The 17,391-nt window shown below is 39.1% G+C and overlaps 1 protein-coding gene and 1 pseudogene across 2 annotated transcripts in view; one reads left to right on the top strand and one right to left on the bottom strand.

Moving 5' to 3' along the window:
• Positions 1 to 17,391, top strand: part of TENM4 (teneurin transmembrane protein 4) — a 2,958,785-nt gene that overhangs the window by 72,345 nt on the left and 2,869,049 nt on the right. The window lies entirely within an intron of this gene.
• Positions 11,380 to 11,908, bottom strand: LOC118544228 (ubiquitin-conjugating enzyme E2 C pseudogene; annotated as a pseudogene).

Below are 17,391 nucleotides of genomic sequence, written 5' to 3'. Positions count from 1 at the left end.
CGGCCGCTTCTGGCAAGTGATAGAGCCGCGGAGCACAAAATCGGAACTTTTAGAAGTCGGCTCCGCTGAGGGACGTCACTCTGGTGGCTAAGCGGGGGGTGGAACCCTCGCGGGACAGTGTGGTCTCAGGACCCTTGGGGTCACAAAAAGACCGGGGGTGCCTGAGTGCGGCAGAGCTCCCAGGGATCGGAGTGGGGAAGCCGGCTGCAGAGATGGAGCCCAGGCGCGGGCTCTCAGCTCGGGGTTGCCATGAACCGTGATCCGCGTCACAGTCGGGCCACTGCTCCTCCAGCAGGGACCCAACAAGCGGCAGATCCGGGGAGACTCACCTTCTTCCCCCCGGGGGGAGTGGCGCGGGAGCGCACTACAGGGATCTGCTGGGTTTGGAGACTCCACACTGGTCGGGTGCCAGAGATAGAAACGTGCGGTCACAGGCCGGGTGAGCATGGACTGCGGCCGGAGACCGGGGAGACGGGAGTGACTGCTTTTCTCTGGGGGCGCACTGAGGAGCGGGACCCTGAGTTCTCCGCTCCTCCGGGGCGGAGACTGGGAGGCCGCCATTTTCACTCTCCGCCTCCAAAGCTGTACGGAAAGCTTGCAGGGAACAAAAGCTCCCAAGAGCAAACCCGAGCTGATTACTTAGTCGGGACCGGGCAAGGGCGGGGCAATTCCGCCTCCGGCAAAGACATTTGGGAACCACGGCAACAGGCCCCTCCCCCAGAAGATCAGCGAGAACAGCCAGCCAAGACCAGGTTTACCGATCAGTGAGAATGGCAGAACTCCAGCGCTAGGGGAATACTGCACATAGAATTCATGGCTTTTTTACTATCATTCTTTAGTCTTTCAAAGTAAATTATTTTTTTAACTGTCTTTTTTTCTTTTTTCTTTTCTTTTTTTTTTTTTGAATTTTTCTTTTTCCCTTTTTCAACCATCTTATCAATCCCTTTTTTAAAAAAAACATTTTTATTTTTCATTTTTAGAGTCATATTCTATCCCTTCATAGTAGTTACCCATATTTTTGGCATATATATATATATAAGTTGTTCTCTCTTTAAAATTTTGAGATAGTTTCTTCTAACAGATCAAAATATACTCTAAATCTCTAGTGTATGGTTTTTTTCTACTCCCCTGCCTGATCACATTCTCTCCCTTTTTTCTTTTTTTTTTTTTTTAAATCCTCTTCCTTCTTTTTTCAAACAACTTATCAATTCCTTTTATAAAATTTTTTATAATTTCCATCTTTACAGTCATATTCCATCCCTTCATCATATCAACCCTTATTTTTGTACATATATAAGTTTTTTCTTTCTTTAAAATTTTGGGAGGCACTTTCTTTTAACAGACCAAAATACACCCAAAATCTAGTGTGTGGCACTGGTCTATAAACCAGCCTGATCATATTTGATCACATTCTGTTTTTGTTTTGTTTTGTTTTGTTCTGCTTTTGTTTGTTTTTATCTTTATCTTTATCTTTATCTTTTTTCTTTTTTTCTTTCTTTTTCTTTTTCTCTTTCCCTTTCTTTTCCCACTGCTTCAGGTCTTTTCTGATTTATTTAGAGTATATTTTCTGGGGACGTTGTTACCCTGCTAACATTTTGTTCTCTCATTAATCTATTCTCCTCTGCACAAAATGACAAGACGGAAAAAGTCACCTCAACAAAAAGAACAAGAGGTAGTACCGACTGCCAGGGACCTACTCAATACGGACATTAGTACGTTGTCAGATCTAGAGTTCAGAATCATCACTTTAAACATACTAGCTGGGCTTGAAAAAAGCATGGAAGTTATTAGAGAAACCCTTTCTGGAGAAGTAAAATAACTAAAATCTAACCAAGTAGAAATCAAAAAGGCTATTAATGAGGTGCAATCAAATATGGGGGCGCTAACTGCTAGGATAAATGAGGCAGAAGAAAGAATCAGTGAGATAGAAGACCAAATGATGGAAAATAAAGAAGCTGAGAAAAAGAGAGATAAACAACTACTGGATCACGAGGGCAGAATTCGAGAGATAAACGATACCATAAGACGAAACAACATTAGAATAATTGGGATCCCAGAAGAAGAAGAAAGAGAGAGAGGGGCAGAAGGTATAATGGAGCAAATTATAGCAGAGAACTTCCCTAATTTGGGGAAGGAAACAGGCATCAAAATCCAGGAAGCACAGAGAACCCCTCTCAAAATCAATAAAAATAGGTCAACACCCCGACATCTCATAGTAAAACTTACGAGTCTCAGAGACAAAGAGAAAATCCTGAAAGCAGCTTGGGAAAAGAGATATGTAACCTACAATGGTAGAAACATTAGATTGGCAACAGACTTATCCACAGAGACCTGGCAGGCCAGAAAGGACTGGCAGGACATATTCAGAGCTCTAAATGAGAAAAATACGCAGCCAAGAATACTATATCCAGCTAGGCTGTCATTGAAAATTGAAGGAGAGATAAAAAGCTTCCAGGACAAACAAAAACTAAAGGAATTTGCAAACACGAAACCAGCCCTACAAGAAATATTGAAAGGGGTCCTCTAAGCAAAGAGAGAGCCTAAAAGCAACATAGACCGGAAAGGAACACAAACAATATACAGTGACAGTCACTTTACAGGCAATACAATGGCACTAAATTCCTATCTTTCAATAGTTACCCTGAATGTAAATGGGCTAAATGCCCCAATCAAAAGACACAGGCTATCAGATTGGATTAAAAAACAAGACCCATCGATATGCTGTCTGCAAGAGACTCATTTCAGACCCAAAGACACCCCCAGATTGAAAGTGAAGGGGTGGAAAACCATTTACCATGCTAATGGACACCAAAAGAAAGCTGGGGTGGCAATCCTTATATCAGACAAATTAGATTTTAAACCAAAGACTGTAATAAGAGATGAGGAAGGACACTATATCCTACTTAAAGGGTCTATCCAACAAGAAGATCTAACAATTGTAAATATCTATGCCCCTAACATGGGAGCAGCCAATTATATAAGGCAATTAATAACAAAAGCAAAGAAACAAATCGACAACAATACAATAATAGTGGGGGACTTTAACACCCCCCTCACTGAAATGGACAGATCATCTAAGAAAAGATCAACAAGGAAATAAAGACTTTAAATGACACACTGGACCAAATGGACTTCACAGACATATTCAGAACATTCCATCCCAAAGCAACAGAATACATTCTTCTCTAGTGCCCATGGAACATTCTCCAGAATAGATCACATCCTAGGTCATAAATCAGGTCTCAACTGGTACCAAAAGATTGGGATCATTCCCTGCATATTTTCAGACCACAATGCTTTGAAACTAGAACTCAATCACAAGAGGAAAGTCGGAATGAACTCAAATACATGGAGGCTAAAGAGCATCCTACTGAAGAATGAATGGGTCAACCAGGAAATTAAAGAAGAATTAAAAAAATTCATGGAAACCAATGAAAATGAAAACACAACTGTTCAAAATCTTTGGGATACAGCAAAGGCAGTCCTAAGAGGAAAGTATATAGCAATACAAGCCTTTCTCAAGAAACAAGAAAGGTCTCAAGTACACAACCTAACCCTACACCTAAAGGAGCTGGAGAAAGAACAGCAAATAAAGCCGAAACCCAGCACGAGAAGAGAAATAATAAAGATCAGAGCAGAAAGCAATGAAATAGAAACCAAAAGAACAGTAGAACAGATCAACGAAACTAGGAGCTGGTTCTTTGAAAGAATTAACAAGATTGATAAACCCCTGGCCAGACTTATCAAAAAGAAAAGAGAAAGGACCCAAATCAACAAAATCATGAATGAAAGAGGAGAAATCACAACCAACACCAAAGAAATACAAACAATTATAAGAACATATTATGAGCAACTCTATGCCAGCAAATTAGATAACCTGGAAGAAATGGATGCATTCCTAGAGATGTATCAACTACCAAAACTGAACCAGGAAGAAATAGAAAACCTGAACAGACCTATAACCACCAAGGAAATTGAAGCAGTCATCAAAAATCTCCCAAAACATAAAAGCCCAGGGCCAGATGGCTTCCCAGGGGAATTCTACCAAACATTTCAAGAAGAATTAATACCTATTCTTCTGAAACTGTTCCAAAAAATAGAAATGGAAGGAAAACTTCCAAACTCATTTTATGAGGCCAGCGTTACCTTGATCCCAAAACCAGACAAAGACCCCATCAAAAAGGAGAATTACAGACCAATATCCCTGATGAACATGGATGCAAAAATTCTCACCAAAATACTAGCCAATAGGATCCAACAGTACATTAAAAGGATTATTCACCACGACCAAGTCAGATTTATCCCTGGGCTGCAAGGTTGGTTCAACATCCGCAAATCAATCAATGTGATACAATACATTAACAAAAGAAAGAACAAGAATCATATGATCCTCTCAATAGATGCAGAAAAAGCATTTGACAAAGTACAGCATCCTTTCTTGATCAAAACTCTTCAGAGTATAGGGATAGAGGGTACATACCTCAATATCATAAAAGCCATCTATGAAAAACCTACAGCGAATATCATTCTCAATGGGGAACAACTGAGAGCTTTCCCCCTAAGGTCAGGAATGCGGCAGGGGTGTCCACTATCACCACTGCTATTCAACATAGTATTGGAAGTCCTAGCCACAGCAATCAGACAACAAAAAGAAATAAAAGGCATCCAAATCGGCAAAGAAGAAGTCAAACTCTCACTCTTTGCAGATGATATGATACTTTATGTGGAAAATCCCAAAGACTCCACCCCAAAACTGCTAGAACTCATACAGGAATTCAGTCAAGTGGCAGGATATAAAATCAATGCACAGAAGTCAGTGGCATTCCTATACACCAACAACAAGTCAGAAGAAAGAGAAATTAAGGAGTCGATCCCATTTACAATTGCACCCAAAACCATAAGATACCTAGGAATAAATCTAACCAAAGAGGCAAAGGAACTGTACTCAGAAAACTATAAAATACTCATGAAAGAAATTGAGGCAGACACAAAGAAATGGAAAAATGTTCCATGCTCATGGATTGGAAGAACAAATATTGTGAAGATGTCAATCCTACCTAGAGCAATCTACACATTCAATGCAATCCCCATCAAAATACCATCCACTTTCTTCAAAGAAATGGAACAAATAATCCTAAAATTTGTATGGAACCAGAAAAGACCCCGCATAGCCAGAGGAATGTTGAAAAAGAAAAGCAAAGCTGGCGGCATCACAATTCCAGACTTCCAGCTCTACTACAAAGCTGTCATCATCAAGACAGTATGGTACTGGCACAAAAACAGACACATAGATCAATGGAACAGAATAGAGAGCCCAGAAATGGACCCTCAACTCTATGGTCAACTCATCTTCGACAAAGCAGGCAAGAATGTCCAATGGAAAAAAGACAGTCTCTTCAACAAATGGTGTTGGGAAAATTGGACAGCCACATGCAGAAGAATGAAACTGGACCATTTCCTTACACCACACACAAAAATTGACTCCAAATGGTTGAAAGACCTCAATGTGAGACAGGAGTCCATCAAAATCCTAAAGGAGAACAAAGGCAGCAACCTCTTCGACCTCAGCCGCAGCAACTTCTTCCTAGAAACATCGCCAAAGGCAAGGGAAGCAAGGGCAAAAATGAACTATTGGGACTTCATCAAGATAAAAAGCTTTTGCAAAGCAAAGGAAACAGTCAACAAAACCAAAAGACAACTGACAGAATGGGAGAAGATATTTGCAAATGACATATCAGATAAAGGGCCAGTGTCCAAAATCTATAAAGAACTCATCAAACTCAACACCAAAAGAACAAAGAATCCAATCAAGAAATGGTCAGAAGACATGAACAGACATTTTTCCAAAGAAGACATCCGAACGGCCAACAGACACATGAAAAAGTGTTCAATATCGCTCAGCATCAGGGAAATCCAAATCAAAACCTCAATGAGATACCACCTCACACCAGTTAGAATGGCTAAAATTAACAAGTCAGGAAATGACAGATGTTGGCGGGGATGCGTAGAAAGGGGAACCCTCCTACACTGTTGGTGGGAATGCAAGCTGGTGCAGCCACTCTGGAAAACAGTATGGAGGTTCCTCAAAAAGTTGAAAATAGAGCTACCATATGATCCAGCAATTGCACTACTGGGTATTTACCCCAAAGATACAAAAGTAGGGACCCGAAAGGGTACGTGCACCCCGATGTTTATAGCAGCAATGTCCACAATAGCCAAGCTGTGGAAAGAGCCAAGATGTTCATCAACAGATGAATGGATAAAGAAGAAGTGGTATATATATACAATGGAATATTATGCAGCCATCAAAAGGAATGAGATCTTGCCATTTGCAACGACGTGGATGGAACTGGAGGGTATTATGCTGAGCGAAATAAGTAAAACAGAGAAAGACATGTATCATATGACCTCACTGATATGAGGAATTCTTAATCTCAGGAAACAAACTGAGGGTTGCTGGAGTGGGGGGTGGGGTGGGAGGGATGGGGTGACTGGGTGATGGACACTGGGGAGGGTATGTGCTCTGGTAAGCGCTGTGAATTGTGCAAGACTGTTGAATCTCAGATCTGTACCTCTGAAACAAATAATGCAATAGATGTTAAAGAAAAAAAGAAGAAGAAGAATGTAGCAGGAGGGGAAGAATGAAGGGGGGGAAATCGGAGGGGGAGAAGAACCATGAGATACGATGGACTCTGAAAAACAAACTGAGGGTTCTAGAGGGGAGGGGGTTGGGAGGATGGGTTAGCCTGGTGATGGGTATTGAGGAGGGCACGTTCTGCATGGAGCACTGGGTGTTATGCACAAACAATGAATCATGGAACACTATATCTAAAACTAATGATGTAATGTATGGGGATTAACATAACAATAAAAAAATTAAAAAAAAAGTGAAAAAAAAAGAATTCTGTTAATCATTCAAGGAAAAATGCTATAAAATAAGATACGATTTCAGTGTAAGATGATCATACTCTAGATGAGGTAAGAACTAAGCACACCCACATAACAATTATGTAATATACACTATAGGATAATGTTAATGAGCCTCAACACAAATCATATCTCTTTTGGGGTATTCAAGAAAAAACTGGAAACAGGAGATGGTGTTAGAGCTGAGTCTGAAAAGTTGTCTGTGCTGGAGTAAAGTAAGCCTTCACTTTTTAGGTGAGCAACAAGTAAGTGCAAAGGCATCTGGTTGGAAAGTTGACATATTGGGGAACCAGTTGATAAAATTTTCTTGGGATGAATATATGGTCAAACTATTTAGGGAAGTAGATTAGATCAGGAAGATTAAGGTCTATGAATAACCTTCAATTATAAACTAAGCCTATGTGTGTGTGGGGGGGTTGAGGAGGAACAACAGATGATAACTGTTATTTCTGAAAAAGTTGGTTCTGAATGAGGAAAGCATGGCAGTAAGCAGAGAATTTAGAAAGCAGTGATAATTTTCTAGGTGTGATGCCATAAAAGTCTAACTGAAATTTTTAAATTAGTAGTGGTAAAAACTGAAATGAAAAAATAAAACAAGGGGCACCTGAGTGGCTCTGTCGGTTAAGCATCTGCCTTTGGCTCTGATCATGATCCCAGGGTCTTGGGATCGAGACCGACATGGGGCTCCAGCCCCACATCGGGCTCCTTGCTCAGCAGGGAGCCTGCTTCTCCCTCTGCCTCTGACCCTCCCCCTGCTTGTGCGCTCTCACTCTCTCTCTGTCAAATAAATAAATAAAATCTTAAAAAAAAGACATTTTTTTTCCTTAAATGACCTAGAGCAGTGGTTTTCAGACCAGTGGCATCAAATACAAGGTACTGAATCTGAAGCTCTGGCAGAGGAGGGGAGGTAGCAGTCTGTATTATAGTAACCCCCCCACCCCCGATGATTCTGATGTACTTCTAAGTTTGAGAATTATTGGCTGAAATTTTGTAATGAATTATAAGGTTTTTTTTTTTCTGTGTCATTCAAATGTTCATTCACCATTCGTTTATTAACATGATTCATTGACTCTAAGATACTATTGGTTTTAAGATTCAGTGCTACTTTATGTATCGTTAAAAATGCTGCTAATTAAGCCAATTCATGCCATCAATTTTAAGATGCAACCCAATTTCAGAAGTGTTAAAAAATAAAATGTCCATCTTAGAATTTATAAAACATGTTGTGTTGACTGCCATGAAATCATACTGAATAAGAGAGGTGATGTTTCACAGACACATCAACCTATTCCTGTGCTTATTCTCATCAAACTTGGAACCATAACTACATGAAACCTATATTCATTTCTTTAATTTTGTTTTTAACTCAGACTTCATGTTTCTACTCTTTTCTTTTCAGTAATGGGTTATCTGAATCTAAATTGTTGGAATCTGTCTCTATTTTTCCCACACAAGTAAAAAGGATAGAAATGTTTAGGGCATTAATATTTAGGTATTGGTAATAATTAATTACATTTTACAGAACTGAGAAACATTCTTTGGGAGGAAGGATAGGTTTCCCTTTCAACTAATATCTTCCACACCCCACCATCAGTGTATTGCTCCAGTTACCACAGACACAATTGAGAATAAAACATGATATGTCTATATTTCAGGAACTCCCACAAAGTCTGTTAGTGATCTTCAGGGTGTTTGGAAATGTTTGGGTCACGTAAAATTTTGCAAGCACATCTGTCTCCTGAACATTCTGCTCTTACTGTCTCCCCAGGGGAGAACATGGCCATCCTATACCCATATTTTCCTCATAGTTTTCTCCCATTAACTTCTGAGCTTTGCTCTTTTTCTATCTTTCACTTCCCTTTGTCTCTTTTATATTCTGTACAGGTCATTCTCCCAGTCAAGAAGCAGTCCATACTTTTGACTTTGCTGTACTACATTTTCCTCAGGCTGAACTTAGTATGGACTGAGAAGTACCCACAGGCTGCAGTACATGCATTTGGGAATAATTTGATACACAGAAACTGGAGAAAAATTAAAACCAAACTATGGATGTAGTCTAAATAGGTAACCAATCCTAAAGGATAGAGAGAACAAGAAACTGTAAACATAAAGCACTGGGATAAAGAGAGAACCAAGTTAGTTGAGGAGCCTGAGGTAGACCTGAGCCAAGGCGGGGTGGGGCATAGCTGCTGGTGATGGGGCTGCTACTTCCACTCTGGTCAAGTAAGATACAGAGATGAAAGTTTTATACCCATTTTTACCTGAGAAGGTGACACTGAGCATAAATAAGTGATTTGCCTAAATTCATTAGGTTAGTCCCAGCTCAGATGAAGTTTCTGGCCAGGACTTTTGCCCCACAGCCTAGCAGCATTACCCCACATATAACACTAATGTGTGAGGTTATGGAATACTTTCCCAACAATTGCTAATTCATCGCAGAGATCTGGCAGTTAAGAGATGTTAAAAAGTTAAAAGATGTTAATTAATTAAAAGCAGAACTACATTGTTTTGGTATAGTGTATATATAAAAATAAGGTAGAGTTACTTATTCTCTGAGAATCACTTTTATCCCATAAAAGATGAGGAAAGTGATTTCTTCACCCCTACTTCTTAGTTTGTCTTATGCAAAAGAAAACCCCAAAAACAAACAGAAAACCAGAAAGCAAAACAACTTATAAAATATAAATGTCATAGAAATGTGAGATATAATAAATATCATTATCATTCAACAGGAATTAGACTAAATGTTTACTTGGGTTGAGTTACACACACACACACACACACACACACACACACACACGCACACACAGTTGCTTCTGGTGGTGACTTTTTTTTTTTTCTGGGTGACTTTAAAGCACGGTCTTCTATATTAATGTTGGTGTGAAGTCCCACATCTGCCATTTATAAACATTCTAAATCTGGTGAGTCAGTTAACCTCTCTAAAGCCCAGTTTTCTCATCTATAAAATAGTAATAGTACTAGTATCTATGCTATAGGAGGTTATTGAGGATTAAATAAGATAAAAAAGAAAAAAATAAGATAATAACATAATCACTGTTTAATATGTCATCATTAAAGTCCTTAGGTTTAGTCTAATGCCATGGCTGTTAGAAACCACACATTTGGTGGAAAGCACAACATATAACATTTGGCAACCATCTGCTATACCTTGGCTGGAGTTCTAGGTGTTTGAAAAAAAATTATTTTGTTGGGTGCTCGCAACAAATCTGTACATTGGCTATTAATGTCTTTATTTTATGGATGAGCACACCAAAGCACAAAGAGTTGTAACTCACTTGTCCAAGGTCAGAAGGCCTATAATTGGAAGAGAAAGGAATGTAACACCACTCATTATGACTTCAATGCTCTTGCTTTTTTCACAGTATACCCTGACTGAGGGACAGCATGAAAGTGACTAGACTTGTTAGTCAAGGGCCTGTTACTATAATTACTTTCCATGGTTTTATTTTTGTATTTGTTTGAGCTTCTTTCATACTAAACTCAACTTAGAAATGTTTCTAAAGGAAGAGAAAGGTTGGTGTTAATACTGCTCATACTTACCATGGAAGGAAGCCTTTTCCTGCATAGGAATGGTAATTTTATTTCTGTCCTTAAAATGAGAAATAGGTCAACCTACTTACTTATTGCATTTCTTAAATCATCTTCTGGGATTTGGGCAGTTTAAGGCTTATAGGTCTTTTCTTGGCTATCTTCCTCTAAATCTCTTAAGGGATCATAGATATTCTATGCACATCCAATCAAATATTTATTAAAGAATATATAATATAACTGTAAATTTATTGTAACATTTTTCTCCTAAGGAGTTCAGAACCCTATGGCATTGATTACCTCATTTATCTTCATATACATTCCCAAGGGAAGAGCTTGGTAGTATTATCAGGTCAGATTAAAAATAAATGGGCGAGTATAAGCCAGTTGTTCAGTTAGTCAGTCTGTCATCAGGATTGACGGGGTTTTCACTCTTTGCAGGTAACTCTGCTGGAAACAGTAACCATGCTGTGTTCAGGGAAGCAACATGTCAGGACAAGGCTAGTCTGGATGAAAACCTGAAATGGCTCAGGTGTGCCTCAGTTCACACTTCTCTGGTTATCTGTGTATTTGCCCAGCTAGTGACGAAACACTAACATAGGTCCTTTTCTCCATTTGAGAAGCCATCAGCCATTGTTTTCTCACACCACCTCATGCTTCAAGGCTCAGATGAGTCATTATTTTATCTGTAAGGCCTTTTATTTTATTTTTTTAAATCCCAGAATGTATTTATTTAGTATTATTTATCAAAGGGTTCAACTGGAAACTTGATTTAAAAAAAAAAAAAACAGAGAACAAAAATGACAGCACAGGTTAAGATACAGTCCTATATAGAAATAAAGGAAAGGACAGATCATCTGAGGAAAAGCCAAAGAGACAACACAAGGAGAGATGCTGGACAAGTCAGCATTCTTGGCTGAAGACCTGCTTTGAGTAGGTTTCTTGCAGATACTTTTTAAAGGTTGTGGTTTTTTTGTTTGTTTTTTCCCCAGAGCTCAGCAGCATGTGTGTTCAAAGGGCTATGAATGTTGGGTTCTCCTAGCAGGCTCTGGATGGATAGCAGGATGGTCCTGACATTTCTACAGGGTGCCACTTGTCCTCCAGGATGTCCAGGCAGATGTCACCCTGGGTGGGCATGTTGGGGTGGTAGTGGGATGTGAGGAATTGCACCGTGGATGTGTTTTAAGGGTAGCCACTGCGGAACTCCGGGGAGAGCTTCTGCCTCGATCTCCATATATGGTGCCATCTGCTCTGTGGATGGCCCCCACCCATTTGAAAAGGTTGTCTGATTCAGGGGAGATGGAAATTCCTTGTTCACCAGACATCCTCAGCTCCAGCTGTAGCTTCATGCCCTTGGAGTGGGCAGTGCTCTGGCTCCTTTGTGGGTGGTAGCAATGCTGATGGAGGCTGGGTCAAAATTCTGGGAAGCCATCTGGGAGGGGCTGGCAGGGCCACGAGAACTTGGGGAGCATGACTGCAACTGTAGGGCTGCAGGCCCACATGTCCACTTGTAAGGCTTTTATTTCTCCTCAGCAGAGTTACGCATGTCTGTGTCTAGACTTGTGACAATTAGATGTAGTGAATATATCCAATACAGTATATTGAATGAATGAATGTATTTTGTGTGCATCTTCTCTAAAAGGCCAAGAGCTTCTGCAGGCCAAGAACTGTGTTTTAGTTCTCTCTGGATCCTCAGCACCGATCACAAAGCCTGGCACAAAATAGACAATTAGAATCAGTTTAGTAAATAACACAGGGAACTAGAATGCATATTTAATATATGAGGATCGGACTACAAACATATTGTTTCAGATTCTTGTTGCTATTTAATTACATTCATAAGTGGGTGAATTTTCTGCTTCGAATGGCATCCTTCAGATGTTATTTTTGAGCCTTACTTTCACCTTCTGTAAAAAGGGGAGGATGATGCTTATTTGTTCTCTATAGGATGCTGTGGGAAACAAATAGAATGAAGTGTACGTATTAGTTTTCTAGGGCTGCTATAACAAAGTACCACAGCCTGGGGGCTGAAAAACAGAAATTTATTTCTGCATAGTTCTGGAGATTAGAATTCTTTTTTTTTTTTTTTTTTTAAAGATTTTATTTATTTATTTGACAGAGAGAGACACAGCGAGAGAGGGGACACAAGCAGGGGGAGTGGGAGAGGGAGAAGCAGGCTTCCCACTGAGCAGGGAGCCTGATGCGGGGCTCGATCCCAGGACCCTGGGATCATGACCTGAGCCGAAGGCAGACGCTTAACGACTGAGCCACCCAGGCGCCCCTGGAGATTAGAATTCTAAGATCAAGGTGTCAACAGAGTTGATTTCTTCTAAAATCCCTCTCCTTGGCTTTTAAATGGCCATTCTCTCCATCTGTCTTCCCATGGTCTTTTCTCTGTGCATGTCTGTCCTTATGTCCTCTTTCTACAAAGACATGAGTCATATTAGGTTAGAGCCTACCCTTACAACTTCATTTTACCTTAATTACCTCTGTAAAGACTCTATCTCCAAATACTGTCACATTTTGAAGTACTAGAGGTTAGGACTTCAACATATGAATTTTAAGGGGACGCAATTTACCCCATAACAGTATATAAAAGGTCCAATATGATACCTAGCATGTAGCTCTCATTTTACTCATAGAGTTATTATTACCATCACTTTTAGTCAAAGATTTCCAATAGATCACAAAATGGCTTTACTTCTTCATGTTAAATAGCTCCTTTGGTCTCTTGCTTAGCTTGCTTGAAAAGAAAAATAATGTGTAGACAGGGCACAAGCAATTCTAGCATGAAGTGCAAGCAGAGGGAGGAAGATGAAGAATTATCCTGAAGGAAGGAATCCTCTGAGCTCATTTACAGATTTAGCAAGAGCTTGTCATAACTGGGAAAACAGATGACCGAGACAAAGAAGGTGATGCTATAAATGGCGGCAAATATTTTAAGAAGAAAAATGAAAGCATGTGGAAGTCTAGTTGGCATTCAGAAGAAGGGACAGTGAGTCGGGATGCCAAGCATGAAAGGTATTAAAAAGGAACATTTCCATGAAAAGCTAGCAGTCAAATTTGATGGGAAAAGAGCCATTAGCCACATGTCAACCTGTGATGAGCTTCAGAGCCATCTTTCATGCAGTCATCTTCCCTTCCGTCCCTGCTGTCCTTCTCTCTTCTCTCCATTCCTCTATTTTTCCTTTGCTTTCTTCCACAAGAATGAACCGAATCCTTGATACACAATAGGCATTGTCAGAGTACCGTGGTATATACAGATGTAAATAATATCCTCAGGGCAGTTAATGTACAGATATAAATAGGCAATTCTTAATATTTGTGGTAGTTATATGAAGCCATCACAAACACTGATGTAGTGAATACTGAACTGTTGTTCCTGGGGGAAATACACACCTCACACACCACACATACCTGCAGGCACATGGCACGTAGATTGTCACCTTAAATCCTAGAAATAACTCAGGCTGGTACATTCTATCTTCTTAACCTTTCAAAAGAGAAAACAAGGTTCAGAAGTCTTAAGTTACTTGCTTGAGGCTATCCTACTAACAGATGCCATAGATGATTGGAATTTCAGCCCCATCCATCCTAGAGCTGGAGCTTCATATACTACAGTGCACTTCTCTGTACCATCTCCAAAAACACACACACACACACATATATATATATATATGTACACATATACATACATATGTATGTTTTAAATATATATATTAAATATTTTTAAATATATATTTTAAATATATATATTTATAGAGAGAGAAGGGGGAAGAAAGAGATGACCATATATATCCATGTATAGGATATACATATTTACATATCTATTTATATACAATTATATATACATGTATGATACATATGGTATAATTTTGTATCTGTCTATATATCAGATACAAAAAGGACTAAACAGCAATGTAAAGATTGATGAGCAAAATTAATTACAGCTAAAAGATCTACAAGATTCAGGGGTTTTATTGAAAATACTTCTAGTATTCTACACAGAAGAGTGATTATCCATACCTCCATGTGTAAGATCTCTCTTTTTAGGTGCCAAGAACAATTCTAGACCTTTAGTAAAAATTACTCCTTATAGTAATCTTAAAAAAGTGACTGTACAATCTTCACTGTAATACTAGAAAACTAGAACTCAGGAAAGTAAACTTGTTAGAGACTACACAGCCATTAAATAGTAGTTTGAGATTTGAACCTAGGTCTCTCCAGTAATCCAGACCACTGCACCTCATGATCTCCCATAAACAAATATAGAATATCACCTTCCCAGCTGAGATCTCTTCCTTCTACTCTGACTCAAACATCCTCATCCTAAAATGAAAAGGAATGGCAATCAGAGAAACCAGAATTTGAAGAGGACAAAATGAGTGTTTTTAGGAAGGCAAAAGCAGAGAATGAGTGCTACTTGGGCATCTAAGTGCATCCACTTAGATATAAATCTCAAAGAAGAGAGGGTTTACAGGGTTACAGGGAGGGTTTCCATTATTTCTGAGAGGAGTGTTTTGAAAGACAAAAGAAATTAAGAAGTCAATTGGTCAATAAAAAAAGACAATGGCTAGCAGGTAGAACAATTAAGGCAAGAAGGCAGGGAGTGAGAAAGTCTTCATGGAAGCTGAGCTCTAGGGCCATGGATGTGGGAGAATATGTACAACTGGCTGTTCTTGGCTCAGTAGGACTCTGGGAGTGAGGTGACACCAAGAGAAATGTGGTCAGTATGGAGAAAGCAAGTGGATAGAAATGGGTTTTGAATGTTAGGATACTAGGTTTGGATATTTTCTCAAGGCAATGTTACATTATTTAAATTTTAAAGTAAGAAAACTAACTTCCAACAGCCAGAGTTTAAATGTTTCACCTGAGGAATTCTTATTAAGAAGTTTGGGAGGGACACCTGGGTGGCTCAGTAGTTAAACGTCTGCCTTCGGCTCAGGTCATGATCCCAGGGTCCTGGGATAGAGTCCCACATCAGGCTCCTTGATCAGCGGGGAGCCTGCTTCTCCCTCTGCTTGCCACTCCCCCTGCTTGTGCTCTCTCTCTCTGACAAAAAACAACATAAAAAAGAAGTTTGGGAAAATGAGATAAAAACAGAGAGGGAGGCAAACCATAAGAGACTCTTAACTATAGCAAACAAAATGAGGGTTGCTGGAGTGGTTGTGGGTGAGGGGATGGGGTAACTGGGTGATGGGCATTAAGGAGGGCGTTTGATATAATGAGCACTGGGTGTTATATTCTACTGATGAATCACTGAACTCTAGCCCTGAAACTAATAGTACACTGTTTAACTAAATTGAATTTAAATAAAAATTTAAAAAATTAAAAATTTAAAAAGTATGTGAGGCAGTGCTGTGTAGATCCCAGAACTTTGACTCTAGATCTCAAATTCTATTATAGAAAATATTCAATAATAATAAAAATAGATTCGTACTTTAACAAAGAAAAAAGAAAGATTTATATTCTATCTCACTGTTAACCACAAAAATTCCAAGTATTTACCAGGATCTGTTGCCTGGAAATTATGTCTGTCATTTCCATAATTGCTTTGCAAGGCCATTATTAGGGAAGAAATTAATAAAATAAAATAATATAGAGTGTAACAAAAGCTTCAATTTTCATAAAGTTGGGATTGAAACATTTTTTAACCTGAAAATGTAATGTTAGTTCTTCTGGGACTATCTCTGCATTGTCATTACTGTGTTGTCTTGTTTTGTTTTCATTTTCCCATTTTCTCAGTCATGGTGAAATTCTTTTAACAATACTTGATAAGAAAAGACATTCCCAGTCCTTAAAGGTCACACATGCAAAAGCCAAGACAAATGAACCTCAGGAACATGGGCTACAATACACATGTATTGCACTGAGTAGGGAAAGTTGTTGGTTTTTTTAAAAATTTTATTTATTTGTCAGAAAGAGAGTGCGAGCACACGCACACAAGCAGAGGGAGTGGCAGGCAGAGGGAGAAGCAGACTCCCGGCTGAGCAGGGAGCCGATGTGGGACTGGATCCCTGGGATCATGATCTGAGCCCAAGGCAGATGTTTAACGGATTGAGCCACCCAGGCGTCCCTGAGTAGGGAAAGGTTTAGTATGCCAAAAATGTCATATCTGAAGTTAGGACGAAGAAAGTCCTACACTCTCTGTAGGACTCTCTGTTGCAATCTCACCTGGATCATTCATCTGTCTATTATCACCGCATAACATTTAGAGCTCTGCGCTGAGTTGAGGGTGATCAGGGGGCTAACACTCCTAGAATCATAGCTGCTTGCTTGGAACGGGAATTCTCTCTGGTATAAATATTAGTTAGAAATGACTGTGAATAAATCAAGGGGAATTAACAAACAGCATTTCATCCAGAAATGTGTCCATTGCTTTATTGCTTTCATTATTTAAATGGTGACCTTTTGGCAGAATATTGTTTAATAAATAAGTCAGTATTTTGAGGACATAGAGGGTTCACTGGTACATAGTGGATGCAAGCCAGGCTTTCTATCAAGTAACTGAAGAGTTAGGCCCAAATTTCCTTGTATTTATATTTATATTTATATTTATATTTATACTTATGCTTATATTTATATGTGTATATACATATATATGTGTATATATATATATATATATATGCTTTATATTGTTAAAAACAGCATGGATGTTAAGAAAAATGACTGCATTTGAATTTTGACTTGCTGTTTGTGTGACGTTTGACCTCAAATCTACAAGCCTGTTTCCTCAACTGTAAAAGGAAAGCACCAGTGCCTACTTTAAACTATAAAGATTGTATGGGAATATATATCACTATTTTATTTTATTTTTTAAAAAGATTTTATTTATTTATTTGACAGAGAGAGAGAAAGAGAGCACAAGCATGGGGAGTGACAGGCAGAGGGAGAAGCAGGCTCCCCACCAAGCAA

Source organism: Halichoerus grypus, chromosome 11 (assembly GCF_964656455.1).
Source record: "Halichoerus grypus chromosome 11, mHalGry1.hap1.1, whole genome shotgun sequence".
NCBI lineage: Eukaryota > Metazoa > Chordata > Mammalia > Carnivora > Phocidae > Halichoerus > Halichoerus grypus.
This window is presented reverse-complemented; position numbering and strand designations above follow the sequence as displayed.